This window comes from Pinus tabuliformis, chromosome 1_2, assembly GCF_031772625.1.
Source record: "Pinus tabuliformis cultivar Carrire ecotype Pingquan chromosome 1_2, CPIR1, whole genome shotgun sequence".
Classification (NCBI taxonomy): Eukaryota; Viridiplantae; Streptophyta; class Pinopsida; order Pinales; family Pinaceae; genus Pinus; species Pinus tabuliformis.
Genome location: NC_142298.1, coordinates 377,077,248 through 377,097,047, shown reverse-complemented (window position 1 = coordinate 377,097,047; position 19,800 = coordinate 377,077,248).

The following is a 19,800-nucleotide window of genomic DNA, read 5'->3' as shown; positions in this document are numbered from 1 at the left end:
CCCTGGATGGAGATGGTGAAAAGGTCCCTTTCCTGCAGGCCCAACAATCCTTCCAAATCACATGCACTTGTTCTTATTTTCATTTGCAAAATATTATAACCAATGGTGCAAAAGACTAGTTGAATTTGAAAACTATCTAACTGATGCTAAAAACCCTGATCCATGCAATGGATTCACTTCTAAGCTACAACAATAATATGTGAAACAAAATAACTGATGTAGATATTTTTCCAAGAAATCATAAACAATAAATCATCAAAAAATGTTTTTGGGTTATGAGTGTGGATTCCTCTAGTCAGGCTCCTGTGAGAGAGATGAGACAAAGGCACAGTCACGGGCTTTTTGAGGAATTATATTCTACTAAAATGTAGTAAATAATAAACATTCTAAGATAAAGCAGGATATTAATACACAAGAGGGACCTAAGCTACCAGGGTTGGGCCCAAACCCAAGAGCCCCACCCTTTGAACTAATTCAGTGATGGATTAATAAGAAACTTCTCATTATCATTGCAGAAATGTCAAATACATCACATAATAAGTCAAAAATAACAGTCACAAGTGCTTGATCTTAATAGATTCTTAGCTGCAACCAAAATTTGAATCCTAATGAGTTACTTGGCATGTTTATTTATAAAAAAGGGTAGCTACCAACAGCTCCCTAGAAAATAGAGGTGTTTGTCTCCCAAAATTTGAGAAAGGTAGATCTAGATCTTTCTCGAACTACACTGGCTTGGATGTCAATGACTCCAAGTTGATGAGAAACAAAGTGGTTATCTTGGCTGATTGAAGGAGTTAATGAGGTAGACAACCTCCTAAAATCTCTCTCAGTTGTCTACTATGAGCTCCTACATTGAAATTATCTCAAAATTGTCCCAATTCCTGCATTTAAACCATGTTAGTCCACATGCCATAGCAACACATCTTTTATCCTCCTCACTAAGCATAATATAACAAAAAATGTAAAATGTGAGAAAGAGATAATTCTAAAGCTAGAGGACGACATTATGACCCTTGTGATATACCTATTAATGAGCCTCATCAACTGGAACATTTCAACATGAGAACATTTTTGTGATCGATAGTGGTGCATCAAGACACATGACTGGTCATCACAAGCAACTGAAGACATTATCAAAAGGAAAATGTTGTTACTCAATAAAACTTGGAGATAATAAGAGCTATCCCATAAGAGGAATTGGATCAACCTCAATAGAGCTGGAGAATGGAGGTAATATTCTTCTTGACAACATCCTATTTGTTCTAGGTTTGCATAAGAAATTACTCTCCATTTCAAGTCTAGAAGATAAAGGTGATAGAGTATCTTTTATTGATGGAAAAGTTGTAGTATGGAGTAAGAACTCAAGCATAGAAAATGTTAGAGTAATTGGAATCCATGAAGGAGGACTTTACAGGTTGATATCTCCTCTTGCTCAAGATTTGGTTCACATTGAAATCAACCCATGTGAACTTTGGCATAGAAGATTTGATCATCTCCATTTCAAAATCCTTCCAACTCTATGTTCAATAGTAGATGGAATCCTCGAACTGAAAGAAGATCACGAAGGAGTATGTAAGGGATGTGCATTGGGTAAGAACACCAAGAGACCATTTGGAAGCATTGCTTCACAGTCAAAATAAATCATGTATCTTATTCATTTTTATGTTTGTGGTCCTATGACTCCTAAATCACTTGGAGGTCATCTATATTAGGTCACATTTATAGATGATCATTCAAGAAAAACTTGGGTTTACTAGATGAAATACAAGCATAAAGTATTTACCAAATTTCAAGAATTCAAAGCTGAAATAGAGAACTTTATAGAAAGAAGAATCAAGATATTAAGATTTGATAATGGAGGAGAATATACATCCAAGGAAATCACAGCTTTTTGTAAGGAGTCTAGGATTAAGAGGGATTTGATAGTCCCATATAATCTCGAACAAAATGGAGTTACAGAACGAAAGAATCGATCCATTGAAGAAAGTGTAGAAGCAATGTTAAATGATCAATAGTTACTGAAAATTATGTGGGGTGAAGCTATGAAGACAATTGTATACATTCAAAGTCAAAGTCCCCATAGGTCACTAGATAACAAAACTCTTGAAGAAGTATTCACTAGGAAGAAACCTATCATAGATCATCTCCAATTTTTTGGTTATCTTGTCTATATTCATATACCTAAGGACAAAAGAAAGAAGTTGGATCCATCAGGGATGAAGGGAACATTTGTTGGCTATAGTAACTCTTCTAGGGCCAATATGATATACGTAAATGAAGGAAATTGTATAGAAGTCAGTCGAGATGTTATATTTTTTATGAAAGTATTACATTCAAGAAATCAAAGGAACTCCCTATGGCCTCCGATGATGAAGAACTTCTAGTATTTGAAGAAGAATTTACTAGGGAAGAAGAAGAATCAAATCATGAAGATGAAGGTCCCAATGGACCTATACAACCTGTGGTCATCCTCGGATCAAGAAAGAGACCTAATTGGTTGAAGACTACACTACTCGATGCAGAGGGTCATGGAGCATCTCAAGGCACATTCAGGGAAAGAAAGAAGCCCAAACTATATTTTGGGTATGCAACCTACATGACAAAAATAATAGAAGCAAAGCCAACCACTTTTAAAGAAGTTGTCAATCATAAAAAATGGAAGGATGCCATGAATGAAGAATATCAATCTATGCTGAAGAATGGAGATTGAGAGATAGTACCTAGGCTCAAAGACAAATCTGTGGTAACTTCCAAATAGATCTATAAGATCAAACATGCAGTAGATGGAAGTATTTACATGTATAAGGCAAGATTTATGGCTAGGCTCTTCTCTCGACAAGAAGGCATCGACTATGAAAGGATATTTGCTTCGACAACAAGGTATATAACTAAATGTTTGTTGTTCTCTTTGGCAGCATCGATGGGATGGAACATCCACCAAATGGATGTCAAGATTGCATTCCTAATTGGCACGATTGATGAGGAAGTCTATATAGAAAAACCCTTGGGGTTTGAAGTTCAGGACATAAAGGCATATGTTTGTCGATTTAAGAAGGCATTACATGGCCTTAAACAAGAACCAAGGGCATGGTATGCTAGGATGGATGCATACCTACAAATATTAGGCTTCACAAAGAGTTATGTTGATCTGAACCTTTATATTAAGGTTGTGAAGGGAGAACCATTAATAATTTTTTTTGTATGTGGATGATCTTCTCTTGACAAGAGTAGAAGGTTAAATTGAAGAATGCAAGAAGCAACTCACAACAAAATTTGACATGAAGGATATAGGGTTGATGCACTAATATTTGTGATTGGAAGTTTGGAAAGGACCTGATGAGATCTATCTAGGTCAAGGAAAGTATGTGATCAAAATGTTGAAGAGGTTTGACATGATGGATTGCAAACCAATGAGAACCTCGACGATAAAAAAAATTGAAAAGACTAAGGAGTTCTCAATCAAGCCTTGTGGATCCTTCCAAGTATAGACAATTGATTGCCTCACTAATGTACTTGGTGAATACTTGACCAGACATATGTTTTGCAGTAAATGTTCTTAGTCAATTCCTAGTGGAGCCAAAGCATGATCATTGGATATCAACAAAACAGATACTGAGATATCTACAAGGTAACATCCACTATTACCTGAAATATGATAGGAGGAATGATGTCCACTTTATTGGATATATAGATTTCGACTGAGGAGGTGGTGAGCAAGATGGAAGAAGCACTACAGGAGGATGTTTCAGTTTGGGATCTTCCATGATCTCATGGATGAGTAGAAAGCATGATACAATTTCTTTGATTAGTGCTAAGGCTGATGATATTGCAGCCTATGAAGTAAGCAGAGAAGTGGTCTGGTTGAGGAAGCTATTATTCGGCCTATTTGAAGGACTAATGGACCCTAGAGTGATACATTGTGATAACACCAATTGTATATGATTGTTTGAAGACTTGGTGTTTCATGGAAAGACAAATCATATTAAAAACAAGTATCACTACATTCAGAAGCTAGTACAAGATGGTGTGTTGCAACTAAAATATATCTCCATAAATGAGCAAGTAGGTGACATATTGAAAAAATATCTTCCTAATAAGAAGCTTGTGTATTTGAGAGACAAGCTTGGTTTGATTGATGTATCCTCCCTATTTTATAGGGAGAGATAGACAAATCATTCTTGTATTCACTTGGGAAGACATAATGGAGGATTGGGTAAGCATCTGGCATCTGATACTCTTTGAGGATGATTTAGGGCATCCAAGATAAGAGTATTCGTGGACCGATATTCTTTGAGGAGTAGCTATCCAAGATAAGAATAGTCTAAAGAAGGTCATACTTTGTAAACACCTGGGTGGGGTATGTACCTTGAGAGACAATGGTGATGGTGTCTATAAATCATTGGCCTCGCCAACATTGTGCTCTGATCTTATGGAAAGATAGAGTTGTTAATCAAGGCCTTGCTATGTGACAATGTTGGTTGATATGATGCCAAACAGACGGGTTACCAATATGACTCTTCTTATGAGATCTCTTTAGATTGAGAATGTCCATGTATCATTTATGAATACCTCCCTAAATAATAGGGAGTATTGAAAATTGTGTAACTAGGATTGGTCTTCATAAATATGAAATGTAATTTTGATTCTTGTAAATTGTAAAATGAAACAAAATTATTATTATTATTGTTGGAAGCATGGGTTTCATGCTCAAGGTCTTTTATTTCATAGGTCAAGCACCCATTGAGTGCTTCTAGGGTTTTTCCTAGGTCAAAAAGTCAAAAGAGTCATTGTCATAAGTTGAAGACCCCTTTAGGCACATTGTAACTTGTAAAGAAATTATTTTTGTTCTTAAAGTGTCAAAATACCCTCCAAGGTCAAGTCAACTTGACAACTCACAAGTCGACCTAATTTGAGGAGCCACGTCCACCTTTGAGAAGCCTATATAAGGGAGGAAACTCGACCTCCTTGCATGATATTCATTCTCTCTCATTCAAGTGAAGGAAGAAAAAAAAGAAGGCAACGAAGAAGGAAGAGGACAAGGAAGACTTGAATTTGGGCTAATTCTCTCTCACACGTGTGAAGGAAGGATAGGGTTTCTACAACATATCTAGGGTTTTCATCTACAAGTTCGATTTCGAAGAAAGGAAAGCGAGAAGGTCAAGCGAATGTCACAAGAAGCCATCCTTAAGCTCTAGAAGTCAAAGAAATCCAAGTGAAGGTCTAAGGAAGCCTTGGGAGGCCAAATGAAGCTCACACATGTGGCATCACTAACTGCAGGGGGGCCGAAAATTTTAGGTCTGCAGTGGAGGCTGAAATTCTTCAACTTGAGGTTGAAATTGTGCTATTAGAAGAGATTTGATTGGGTTTGACCTATACGAGGAAAGCGCATCATTCAGAAAGGTTGGAATTGATATTGGATGGTATTAGTCTTAGTTTAAAGTTCTTGGAATTCATCAATTGAAGAATCTATAAGGAAGAAAAGAGATTTGTGGGTTTTCCTCTCAAATGGAGAAGTTTTGGCCCTGGCTTGCATCCTATATTTTGTTTTCTTGTTCTTCTTGTTTTGGTATTTGTTTGATGATATACAAAGATAATAATAAGTAACGAAGATAATAAGTAAATTAAAGTAAAAATACATCACAAGCGGTTATCAAGTAAGGAGAAGTCACTCTAATCATTGCCCTATATATTTCTCAACATAGGGAACCTGAGAACTAATCAAAAATCCAAATGGAGAACCCAATGCATAATGGATATCTAGGAAATGACAAGGCAAGGTTGAAACCACTATCAATCTAGGCAAATCTCCATGCCAATGACAACAAATAACCAAGGAACCACATGCATATACCATGCATCCAAATCTCAACAAGGAAATCACACATGAAACATGTTACCTATAGTGTAATCCTATTGTAGTTGTTGATTCAACTTTCTCCTTGTGCTCCCTTCTTGTCCTTTATTTTCCCTTTGCTTTCCTTTGCTTACGTGCTTGCTCTCTCCTCTTGGAGCTCTCTCTCTTTGAAATTGAAGAAAAAAAAAACAAAAAAAAACAAAAACAAAAAACAAAAATAACAAAAACAAAAACAAACAAACAAAAAACAAAAACAAAGGAAAAAACAACAAATAAACAAACAAACAAATAAACAAACAAACAATCAAACAAACAAACAAAAAACAAAAACAAAAACAAAAAAAGGTTGATTTTTCTTTCATTTTCCTTCATTTTCTCTCTAATTTCCCTTGCATGCATATTTGTGTCTCTTCATCTCCCTTTTCTCCTATTTTACTTTATTTCTCATAATTAAATGCCATTTATTACCTCTTTGCCTTTGCCAATTTCCATAACCATTGATAAACCACAAGTGATTCCCACTATAATTTTTTCCCACCATTAAGCTTGGAATAAGTGTCCCATTGCCTTGGTTTTATTTTATTTACATGGAAAATCAACCAGGGGTTGTTTCAAACCCCTCCCCCTTGGGGAAACACCGTCTTCGGTGTTCTACGACGCTTGTGACCAACAAAACATGTTGCCTGTGGATCTTTATAACATAACTCAATGCAACATTTACAATGACCAAATGCTGAAAACATGACCACCATACTGCTAATTGGAGCTTTATAACACAACTCGATGTATTGTTTACAGCATACTTCTCATTGGAGCTTTACAACATAAGTCATTACAGTATTTACAATATACGCATGCATATATAGATATATAATCAAAACACATTTACCACACACATTTTCTCAACCAACAAATAAGGAAGGATACAAAGCCCACATCTGATTGGCCATCTCCCATGTAGCTTCATCGGGCCCAAAGTGCTTCCATTGCACTTTAACTTGCTCTATTTCTCGATTCCATAACATGAGTTGTTTCCGCTGCAATATGCATTTTGGATCTGCGTGGAACTCTCCCTATGGTTCCACCTGCAATACAGACCAATCAATCACATGACCAAGATCCTACACATATCTCTTAAGCAATGAAACATGGAAAACATCATGGACTTTCATTGTCGATGGCAGTGCAAGTTGGTAGGCCATTGGTCCAATTCTCTCAAGGATCTCAAAAGGCCCATAATACTGAAGTGCCAACTTAGCACATGAACCAATCCTCAAGGATCTCCTCTTGGGCTTGATGTGCAAGTAGACATGCTCCCCAACCTGAAACTCTTTGAATGCTCTATGCCGATCCACATAACTCTTCTACTTGTATTGTGTTGCATTAAAATTCCTTCTAATAACCTGCATCTCCTACTCCATGTCAGCCAACATATCCGGTCCAATCAACACCCTGTTCACTGGATCACTCTAGTTGATAGGAGTATTACAACTTCGCCCATAAAGTGCCTCAAAGGACTCATCTTCAAGGACTCCTGATGCCCATTGTTATATGCAAAATCTACCAGTGGAAGATACTCCTCCCACTTCCTCTGCTGATGCATGACATAAATCCTCAACATATCCTCAAGAATCTTGTTAACCCTCTCTGTCATCCATCTATTTGTGGATGATAAGCTGTACTAAAAGCTAACTCTATCCCCAAGCCTACAAACAACTCCTTCCAAAACTTGTAAGTGAAAATGGCATCTCTGTATGATATAATATTCTTGGGAAGACCATGCAAACTTATTATCTCCCTGATGAAGATCATAGCTACATCACTAGCTGAATTAGTAAACTTCACTGGAATTAAGTGAGCTACCTTGCTCAACTTATCAACCACAACCATGATGGAATCATGTTGCTTCGATGTCCTCGACAATCCTATAATGAATTCCATGGAAATGACCTCCATTTCCATTCTGGAATTGGAATAGGATGCAATAGACCAGTTGGATGCTTACATTCTACTTTCACTTGTTGTCAGTCCAAACATCTTGCAACAAAATCAACCACCTCTTTCTTCAAGCTCGGCTAATGATATAACTTCTTAACGACTGTTAAAGTCTTCTGGTATCTTGGGTGGCCTGAATACAACTTAACATGAAACTCCCTCAAGATAAGCCTCTTCAACTTGTTGTTATTTTGTACATAAATCCTATTCCCGGATCTGACCAACCCATCTGTTGTGAGGTGATACTCCTCATCTCTATCACCTTCACCCTGTTGCTGTAATATCTACTTCAACTATTGGTACCTCTCATCATGTTGTCCTACATGTAAGATTCACGCCTGCAAATTTGTCCCATAAGAGCTCATAGCTGAAATATGATTTACCTGTAGTGTCCTACTGAGAGCATCTGCAACCCTGTTCTCCTTGCCCTTAATGTACCTAATCTCAAAGTCAAACTCACTGAGGGTAGCCAACCATTTCGCTTGCCTAAAATTTAGATTGGCTTGGTCAAATAAGTACCTCAGTCCATTATGATAACTCATAAAAAAAAACCTCCTGCTAAGGAGATAATGTCTCCACATCTTCAATGCATGAATGATAGATGCCAACTCAAGATCACGAGTCACATAGTTATTCTCATGCTCATTCAACTTCCTTGATTCATAAGAAATCACTTGTCATTCCTGCATCAGAACTCCATCAATTCCTTCCTTACATGCATCTGTACAAACCACAAACTCCTTATAAGGATCTGCAATCTTCAACACTAAAGAATTTGTAAGCAACTGCTTCAATATCTCAAAACTAGCTACACCCTTTAGTCCATTCAAACTTCTTCCCTTTCCTCTGCAAAGATGTAATAGGATAGTCAATATTTGAGAAGTTCATGATGAACCTCATGTAATAACCTACTAGTCCCATGAATGATCTAACCTCATCCACATTCCTAGGAGTTGGCCACTCCATGATAGCTTTAATATTTTCCAGGTCCATTATAATCCCTTCCTTGGACACAACATGTCCCAAGTGATGAATCTAAGAAGGAAACAAACTACACTTGCTGAGCTTGGCATACAATTGATTATTTCTAAACAATATCAACACTGCTGCCACATGCTCTGCATGCTATTTCTCATTCTTGGAATATACCAATATATCATCAACAAATACTATCACAAACTTGTCCATATAAGGATGCAACACATTGTTCATCAAACACATGAAAGTTGTTGGAGCATTAGTAAGACCAAAAAGGAACCAATATGAACTCATAATTCCCATACCTCATATGGAATGCAGTCTTGTAGATGTCTTCTTATTTGATGCACACCTAATGATATCATGATCTTAAATCAATCTTCAAAAGAATTGTTTCTCCCTTTAGCTGATCAAACAAGTCATCAATCAGCAGCAATAGATACCTATTCTTGATGTTCAGTTTGTTCAACTGCTTGTAATCAATGCACAATTTGAGAGTACCATCCTTCTTCCTTACAAACAATACCAGTGCACCCCAATGCGACACACTTGGCCTTATGTATCCTTTATCAATCATTTCTTTAAGTTGCAACTTCAGTTCCACCAACTTCAGAGTGCTCATATTGTAAGGTGCCTTAGATGTTGGTGTTGCTCATGACATCAACTCAATATAGAATTCCACCTCTCTATGAGGAGGCAACTTTGGAATATCTAAAGGAAACACTTCTCGAAACTGCTGCAAAACAGGATACCTCTTCAGGACTTTCTCATCCTCAACATCCTTCCCTTTGTCACTAGAAATATGAACTAAAACAATAAACATCCTTTTCCATGACTGTGCTTTACTTTCATAGTTGTAACCATTCTCATTGATGTAGGATTCTTCTTTCCCCACAAGACTCTCTTTTCTCCATCATTGTCTAGACACTCAATAGCCTTGTCATAGAAATCCACTTTAGTCATGTGAATGAACTAGTCCATACCAAAAGTACACTATATGAACCCAAAAGAAGCACACTTAGATGTGTTGATGTAGGCATACCATTTAGCTCAAATGCATAGGATTTCACCCAATGATGAACTATTTTCTTGGCCCTCGTAACCAATTGCACCAACCAATATTCTGAATGCACTTCTTTATTCAAGCAACCCTTATCCACCAGGTCAGGATTTATATAACTTATTGTAGCGGCTACAACCACCCTACAAAATTTTGCCTTAGCTTCGTTTTGGGGCCTCCCTACCAAGCATCCTTAGCATCATGTCTTGCAATGTCAAGTATAGAGGCTTCATCTGTGTTTCAGTGGCATGTTGGCCTGTGCATGTCAGCTTGTTTGTCTCCCTCCCACATACCAACATTCCGGACCTAAACTATTTGTTGGTTGAGACACTCCCCCAAAAAATTGCGCAATTGTGGAGAGGAAATAGTCTTCCCTCCAGAAATTGTACAAATCAGTTGGGCAGCTTGTTGGGCTCCAGAATTGTGCAGACAAGTCAAGAATTCCTCCTTCAGAAAACTATGCAATCTAATCCAGCATTGGGCCTCATCCCAGAAATTGCGCAATCCTGGGAGGCAGTGACCTGCTCAGCCCAAAAATTGCGCAATGCTTGACAGAAAGCCAACTCTACTCAACCCAGAAACTCTACAAATTTTCATCCTAGGCCCGCAAACCGATGCATGTGCCTCCAAGTTGACTAGTTCCCTCTGAGACCGAGTAAAACTGATTTGCATGCATGGTTTGATTTTCCTAAGATAGCAAAGGCAACATGCAAAAGGCATCCCTAGATTTGAGGGATCTATTTTTAGCAGCTAGAGGTTACATGCAAAGATCGTTTTAGAAGCCTCCCACATAGTGTCACTTTTTCCTAGATTTGTGGCATGCGTGTCATAACCTCGATCTTATCAAAAATTATGAACTAGATGCTACGAAGCTCATTCCTCACATCGATCTTGCAGCTCTAACATCCCACATCGCATCCAAGAGTCTTCGTTACTTTCGGCTTAGCTGTTTCAGGGTGAGTCTGCTTCTCATGTCTTGGACTGTGTTTTTGTCGCTTTTTGTGTTTTTCTTTGTGTAAGTGTTTTCTGCTTGATTTTAATGAGCACTTGTTGTTGTTTTGATGTATGTTAGCTTGTAGAAGCACCGTTTCAATTTCTGTTTGCATCTCATTACTGTCGCATGCATGACACTGTTTTTGCACCAACGGTCGTCGTTACGGCGAACCGCTTCACACAAATGCATGTTTTCCCATTTTTTGAATCCTGCATTTACTATTTGCATGTATGATAATTCACTCTTGTTTACACTCAGTCTCATCATGCATCCAGACTTCTCATGTTTTCAGTCGCCCATCGGCGGGTCTAGGCTGCCTTAGCCTAGACCTTGCCTTACCTGACTAGCATTGCGTATTTCTGGAAGTGAAGGCTCTACCTTCCCTCTAGAAACTACACAAGTCTAGCCCAGCACTGTCCTCCAGGCTTGCATTGTGCAATTCTGGGAGGCAATGCCTTGCTGGTCCCAGAAAATGCGTAATGCAGTTTGCTGGTTTGCATGTCACTGCTGACTGACATTGTGCATTGTGCAATTTCAATCCTCTGTAGGCCAGGTTGGACTGCGCATTACATAGTTCTAGTAGTCAATCATCTCCCCGATGGCCTGAACTGTGCCTTGCACAGTTTTGGCAATCAGTCTTCCAGCCTCCCGTTGAAAATTGTACAATCTTCATAAACAGTCACACAGGTATGTTGCATGTCAGTCCTCCAATTTGTTTAGGTTTTCAACTGACAGATTTATGTCATGAGTGTTTCCATGTCTCCAAGTATCACAGGTGTTTGTCTACCTCTCAGAAACACAGGTACAATGTCTTCCAAGAGAGCAGAGTCAAAGACACCGTTGAGAGCGCAACTGGGGATGCAGTCGATCAAGTGTCTATGAACTTGCCTATCTATGAAGACATCAAGTTGTTCATAGACAAGGATATCAAGATAAATTGCAGCGACATCACATCGAGCAGCACCATCAGCAACAACAGAAGGTAGCAGACCTGCATGCGACAAATGCAAGAGGAAGGTTGTTGATAGTGCCGAGGTAGAGCAAAGTTTCAAGTTCAAGCAGATCCACTTGTGATGAAAGCAACTTTGGAGATTGAGGCTATGAGGTGACAACACGACATGAGGATTAGGCGAAGGCAGAGAGAGAAACAAAGAAGGAGTTTCTGATGCTAAAGCGGCAACTCAAGGAAGAACAGGAGTTGCAAAAATGAGAGAAGGAGTTGCAGTAGGAATAGGTACAACAGGAGGTGCAACATGCACAGACTGATGAAACTATGCCCATACAGGTTATAGACCCAGCCCAACAGCTGGCATAGAGCAGGCAGGGTGAGTAGTGTCATCGATCACATGCAAATGTGTTCAGGAGCATGGATGTCATTATGCGCACGCACGTGATCTCACTTCGGCACACTCACTGAGGTGAAGACAAGAACCAAGTCTGACCGGAGATGAACATGTATTTCGACAGGTTGATGTGCACAGTCACCAACACACACTTGAAGATTAGTGCAGACACTATGCATCAGTATGTTGTTGGTCCAGTTGCACTCAAGACGACGATGTGCATATTATCAGACGAGTTGGACAGAGGAGCCATCTCAGTGTACCCAGATACAACGAAGGCAAGAGTTCACTTTCAGTAGGATGTCACCATTGAGCGCATGAACACCATCATGAACGACCAAGCTTGGCATCAGTTCACCACTATCAATCATCGCGAGGATGTCGAAGAGTTGGTCTTACCACAACTGTCTAAGTCTTAGTGATACATGGCTCACTCAAGCCTATTTTTTCTCACATGGGTACATGTTCATATTGTATGTAACATCTTGTAAAGTGAAAGTCCAAATGTCGATAGTTGAATGTAACAATCATGTAGTAGGTGAAGAGTCATGAGGGTAGGTGAAGAGTCACAAAGGGGAATGTCAAGCGTCACCCCACCCTTTGCTATTTATGGAACCTCATAACTCATTGTAAGGGATTTTGGGCAAACAAGCTTCCTATAGAAGTATCTTAAAGAAAGCTTGGAGAGTATTGTAATGAGCCTTGACTTCTCCACAGTGCAGAGCTAGTACATCTCTTTGGAGGAGCAGGCGGCAGTGATTGTAATGTTTCGTTATCGGGACTAGTGGTTGGTCATAGCTGTACTATATGATTGGAACTTTCACTTCTTAATATAACAAAGCCAACATGTTTCATGCATGTGTTGTTCTTTTATTTCAGTTAACTTGGTTACTCTAATGACATATGTATCTGTTTGCTTACACATGTATGTATAGACTCTTTCCGTAGATGTATGTATGAATCTTACTGAGATGTGATGTTGGTTTAACCATCACTTTGGATTGTTGGTTTGCCTGCCTTCCAGTTCGTGATGCATCTTTGCTCATGTGTTCCCTTCCAAGTTGCGTGTTTACACAGGTGTCCAAGTGGCGCACTCATTCCACCTTCCGTGTGTTAGAACCATTCATGCACCTTCCTTGGCTTACTGCATATGTCACACCCTTGCTACCAATGAGGACATCTTACTTACCTCTGTGTGCAACCGCAGTCAAGGTGATACCGTACGACCCACTGCTAGGACTCCTACACCAAATGACCTAAGGTCTAGTTGGAACTTCTTACTAGGGAGATCCCCTGAAATTTGGGCGAGTCCAACACCGTCAACATTTTGGCGCTAGAAGGAAGGCCAGATGACAAGATGAATCCTTACAATCTATTTTGAATCTTAGTACATCTATCATGGAGTTTTTTATAATTCACCCTCTGAATTGTCTGTCCAAAGGACATATCTTTCATGTTAAGAGGGATTTCTGGGATCACTTGTCACGAATTATGTATGATGGTGAAGGCGAGGTGGCCTGGCCTAAGCACTTAGATGACTTCCATGCGCTCATGGAGAATGTAGAATATTTTAATGAAACAGAGGTATATTTGCTGCTCGCACACACACTTCGTGACCACCCATTGCGGTGGTGTGGCTCATTGCCTCATAACTTCATGCACTCATTCAAACAATTCAGCAATCTAACTGAATCTATTTTTCACCATTTTTATCTTGAAGCCCTTGATAAAAAATTGTTAAAAAAATGAAAGGCCCCGCATGAATCACCTATGGATTTTTCAGAGCGCTTCCGTCTATTCATGTTTGAAGCTCTGAAAAGTCAGATGAAATTCCAGTATCTCATGGAAAGATTTGAATATTACCTTAACAAATCAGTCCATCCCAAGACGAATTCGAAGTTCAAACCCCACTCAGCATACTTCGATGATGAAGCTGCGCAATCACAAATAGACACGATTTCTATCACAAGTGACTATCCACCATCCCCTCATCAAACAACTTCACCACTGCAGAGTGATGTGGGAAAACATGCACACGTGTCTGTTCAATTGTCACATCCACCCAACATCACTTCTCTCAATTTTCGCTCAGATTTGGTTATGAAGCCCATGGGTTTTCACATGCATGCCTTACCTCAACATCCATCTTTGCATTTTGTTGATCCTCCAGATTGCACTGTCTTGTGTTCTTCCATTCCAGACTCTACACCTGTTGTGAACGAGGATCAAGCCATCGACGGAGTTGGTGTTGCACAACCAACCTGCGTTGTCATTCATGAAAAGTATGAATGGGAGCCTGAACATCAACCCATGACAAAGGATGATTCCCTTCCATCCACGCCTCCTTCGCTTTTCCCTGACATCTTCGGTGATTTTTCCATCCCTGATTTTGCTCGTGTATCTCCATCTACAGATGCACCTATTGTTGATAGCTCACAGAACACACTGGATGTCAGTCCATCATTTGACAGCGGAGAGGACAAATCATTCATTGAACATCCACTTGATTCTTCATATGATTTTTCCAGAAACACGGAGGGTGAACATTCTTGCTTCTCATCTACCCCTCTGTGTGATTCATCAAATCATGAGGATGCCGACAAACATCCTAAATTTTTTGATCTTGGTTGTCGTGATCTCTCTACTTCTTCATCTAATCACGATGTTGATTCACTCGCTATTAATTCATCTAAGCCATTGGTCTTTGATGATCTACCTATTGACGAAGTGGGAACCCCACAGGTGGTCGAGGCACTTCAGCCCGAGATGATGGTTATGTTAGGCCCTCGTTGTCCTGAGGTTGGTTTCACTTCTGATCAGGAAATTGTTGAAACACCCAAGGCTCCTCATCACTCATTTGTATGCATTGAAGATCAATCTCACACAGATTTCGCTTCCTCCACTCAAATTACACGATCCCATCGCTCTTGCATTGGAGGAATCTTACACAGAAAGCACACTTGCACAACGTAAGTGGTGTGCCTTTCTCATCTTTGCTTGCATGTCACAGTCAAGAGAATGTGTATGCTTAACATCTGCACGCAGTGTAGCACAACACCATGGCAAGTCCATGGATTGCATGTCATGTGTTCACACTCACTTATGTTCTTTGGACACATTTAAACTCGAAGTGTGTTTGACTTAACTGTTATATCTTTCATGTCTGTTGGTTTGCACGGTTGTGTTGTTCGCGAACCATGCCTCCACCAACATGGGTCGACTAATGCACCAGTGGCTACATTGGAAGTATCACTTTACATGAGCAGACCCATGCACCATTAGCTTAGGAATAGGAGTAGTGTTTGCTTTTGGTTTGTTCGCGTGCATGCATGTTTGCTTCTCACTTCACATGTTTGTTTGTTTGCCTACCTGTTTGCTTACTCGCTTTGCTTACGCATTTTCTTATGCTTTTGACTGGTTTTGTTGCTTGTTTGCTTGTTTACGTTCATAGGTTAGTTTCACATGAAGCCGCGTCCAACTCTTGAAACAAGTTGGGTAAAGTACGAGACGACTTGTGCAGTTATCAATACTTGGTTATCTGTCGTCCTGCCTCTGTATGAAGAACTTGTTGTCTTTAGTCCATGATATAGCAATGGAAAATATGTTTTGATCGAAGTGAGCCTTGGTGAAAACACAACGCTTGCGCGCTAACTAGTGTCACCTACTCTAGTCAGTTGTTTTGGGTTAACCCTTGCCAGCTCAGTCAAGTAGAGTAAGGAGAGGGGGAAAACCTTAACAAGCACGTCAGAGGTATATACGAACTACTTCTCTGAAGGAACAACATCTTCTGCTCTCAATAAGTCGGGATCCCTCTTCCACCTATGAAATAAATAAGTGTTATGCACAGTTATGAAAATGAAAATGTGAAAAAACTCCGAAAAAAATGAAAATGAATAAGGTGAAAGAAGAGAAAGGCTTCCTGCATAGAGAGGTGATACAAGTAACTTCGCCAGGGTACTGACCAGGCTCACTGGCAATGGAGCAATGCTTGTGTTCCTACGTGACTCCGTTGGGGTACTGTCCAGGCCTGCTGGTAGCGAAGCAACACCAAAGATGAAATCATAAACTCTGACTATCATATGGCTTGTGCACCAATATACCCCTCATCCCAATTGAAACAACTATGTTGGCTTGGCTTGGAATGTGTGTCGACCGATCAAGAGCATGGCATATGCTACATCTTACAATCAAACAAGTGTGGAAGCTGAGACGATCTGAGAAATGAACAATATTTCTGGAGTTGTTAGACTTGCTTTTCATGAGCAAGGTCCATGTAGAGCGCTGGAGATCTGCCAGTGTGTCACCAAGTGTTGTAGCAGCTACAACCACCCTCCAAAATTTTTCCTTAGCTTTGTTTTGGAGACTTCCTACCAACCATCCATACTAGCATGCCTTGAACTGTCAAGTACATAGGCTTCAACTATGTTTCAGTGGCCTGTCGACTTGTGCATGTCAGCTTATTTATCTCCCTCCCGCAGACTGAAATTCTAGACTTAGACTATTTGCTGGCTGAGACACTCCCCCAGAAAATTGCGCAATTCTAGAGGGGAACCAGTCTTCCCTCCAGAAATTGCACAAATCAGCTGGATAGCCTGCTAGGCTCCAGAATTACACAGAGTAGTCAGGCAATCCTCCTTCAGAAAACTACGCAATCTAACCCAGCACTGGCCCTCAACCCAGAAATTGCACAATTTTGGGAGGCAATGACCTACTCAGCCCAAAAACTGTGCAACTTTTCATCCCAGGCTTGCAGACCGATGCATGTGCTATTGAAATATGGCAACAAGAATATTCCAATTTAATTTGTCTTTGAATTAAATTGTGAATTAAAATCGAATTTAGTCTTAACAACTACTTGGAAATAATTAATTCATTAATTTTAAATTAATTAGTTGGAGAAATTCAAGTTAGAAGTCTTTCTGAAGGCATGCAAGAGTTATCCCTTAAATTAAGGGGATAAGATTGAGTTATATTTGAGTTGTAATTAGTTAAATCAGTTTACTGAGTTAAGTCCAGTTAAATTAGTTCCAAACTGCTTGAGGAATTAATAATGAGTTAACAATCAGTTGGTGCATTAATGCACTCAACTAGTGCTACTCCAGTTAACTGAATATTCCCTCATCAAAAACTCATGCATGTCTATTATGAGAAAGACCCAGTTAAGATAAATGTTCAAGGACAGTGTACTATCAGTTTCATGTGTTTTCTCATGGAGAAAACTCATGCATGCAGTCAAGGATTCATCCTTGAGGATTGCACAGTTTTGAAGGCTTGGTTTTCCACTTGGTAAGAGGCTAATCATCCACAAGGAACAACGCAAGGAAATAGGAGCTTGGAGGGCAGAGAGGAAGGCTGGAGAGAAGCCAAGATTGCCTGTGAGCATCTGTGAGGATTGTACTAAGAGCTAGCTAGCTGTGAGAGCTAAGGCTTTGTATAATTCCTATGTATTTCCACCATGTATGATAATACAATAGTGTGGGGTTTTTAGCTGAGGCTTTCCCCAAAGTATTTTCATGTGTATTGTGCCATTGATTCTTCTTCTTCTTGTTATATTGTTTAGCTCGATCTTTAAGCTTCGCAAATTGATAGTAGAAGTAGGTTATAATATCTGCTTTGATTTATATTGCATTATCTGGTTAACCTACATAGATTTTCTACATGGTATCAGAGCTGTGAACAGTATACTGAGAAGAGAATTCGAAGTTTGAAGTTCGAGTTTGCAGGTGCAAATTGAATTCATATCATACTTCAAGGTTGGCCAATGGCGTTCTATGGCTTGAGACTCGAGTATGCCTTGGAAGGTAGCTCGAATTACATAGCATGGAAAGATAGAATGGAGGTTGTATTAGAAGACAATGGCTTGAAGGAATTCATTGATCAAGAAATCCTAAAGCCAGCTTCAACTAATGCACAAGAGTTGGCTGAGTGGAAGAAGTGTGTGGCGAAGGTGAGACGGATCATCCTTGAGGGAGTTCGAGACCATATTGTCTCGAGTCTCCATGGGAAGGATACTCCATTTTCAATGCAGAAGACATTGAAGGACCTCTACCAGAACAGGAGCGACCAGAGGAAATTGGCGCTCAAGGATAAGCTTCGAAGAATCAAGATGGAGAAGGGTGATACTATTTCCACATGTCTGAATAAGCTCACCACCTGCAGAGATGAGCTTGGTAGTGTGGGAATAACTACTGTCGATAATGATATGGTGAGCCTCGCTCTCCTTGGCCTTCTAAAGAGTTGGAATAGCTACCAGGACTCTGTGAATGGAAGGGAGAAACTGCTGGATTGGGAACGACTATGGTTGGATCTTATGCATGAGGAGATCAGGAGGAGCACACAAGATGGTTCTTCATCCAAGAATGATGATGAAGAAAATCTGGCCTTAGCAAGTAAGGCAAGGAAAGGGAAGGGGAAGACTTCTCATTTCAAATCGAATTCTTCTCATGGAGGGAAGAAGGGTGACATGTCTAAAGTAAGATGCTTTAATTCTCACAAGATGAGACATTATGCGACTAATTGCCCATCGAAGAAGTCCAAGAAGGGATCCTCGGAAGGATTAGAAGGTGAGGCATTAGCCTCTCAGTTCAAATGGACTCTACCCTCATCGCATGCATGGTGTCATCGATGATGGGTTGTGTCTGGTATCTTGACAAGGAGCCTCATTCCATATGATCGGTGATAAAAATTTATTCAGCGCCTTGGAGGAGAAAGACCTCAAGATGCGCATAGAGATGGGTGATGACGAAAGGTATAGTGTTTCAGGAGTGGGCACGGTTGCTTTTCAAAGGGAACATGGAGCTCCTCTCACCTTGATAGATGTGATGTATGTGCCTGGACTAAAGAAGAACTTGGTATCAGTTGTGATGTTGGAGGACAAGGCTACGATGTTTTCTTCAGTAAAGGAAAGGCATTCCTAAGACACATAGCCACAAGTCAGACCAACAGGATAGGGATTCGGGTGAAGAATATCTATAAACTACAGGTAGATGATTGTGCAGCATTGAGTATGAAAGCAAAATTGGTGCAAAGCCAAGCCATTGGTGAGTTGTGGCACAGGCGGTTGGGCCATTTGCATCATGGGGCTTTGAAGATAATGCAACAGATATCTACAAGAATTCCCAAAGGTAAACTTGAGCAAGTTGACACATGCAAAGGTTGTACCATGGGAAAGTACTCCAAGTCTTCCTTTCATGATCGAGATAGTCGAGTAGAGGCTATCTTAGAGTGAGTTCGTACTGATTTGTGTGGACCATTTTCGACAGCATCCACAATGAAGCAAAGGTATTATGTGATTTTCATTGATGACTATTCTCGTAAATGCTGGATTAATTTCATGCAGAAGAAGGATAAAACTTTCACAAAGTTTTGTGAGTTCAGAGCTTTGGTCGAGAATGAGTCAGGAAGAAGATCAAGGCCTTGAGAAGCAACAATGATGGAGAATATGTCTCTCAAGAGTTTAAGGACTTCTGTGCAGCGGAAGGAATTAAATGAGAGTTGATGGCACCTCATAACCCACAGCAGAATGGGGTGGCCGAGAGGAAGAACAGAACTATTGTAGGGGCAACACGGGCAATGC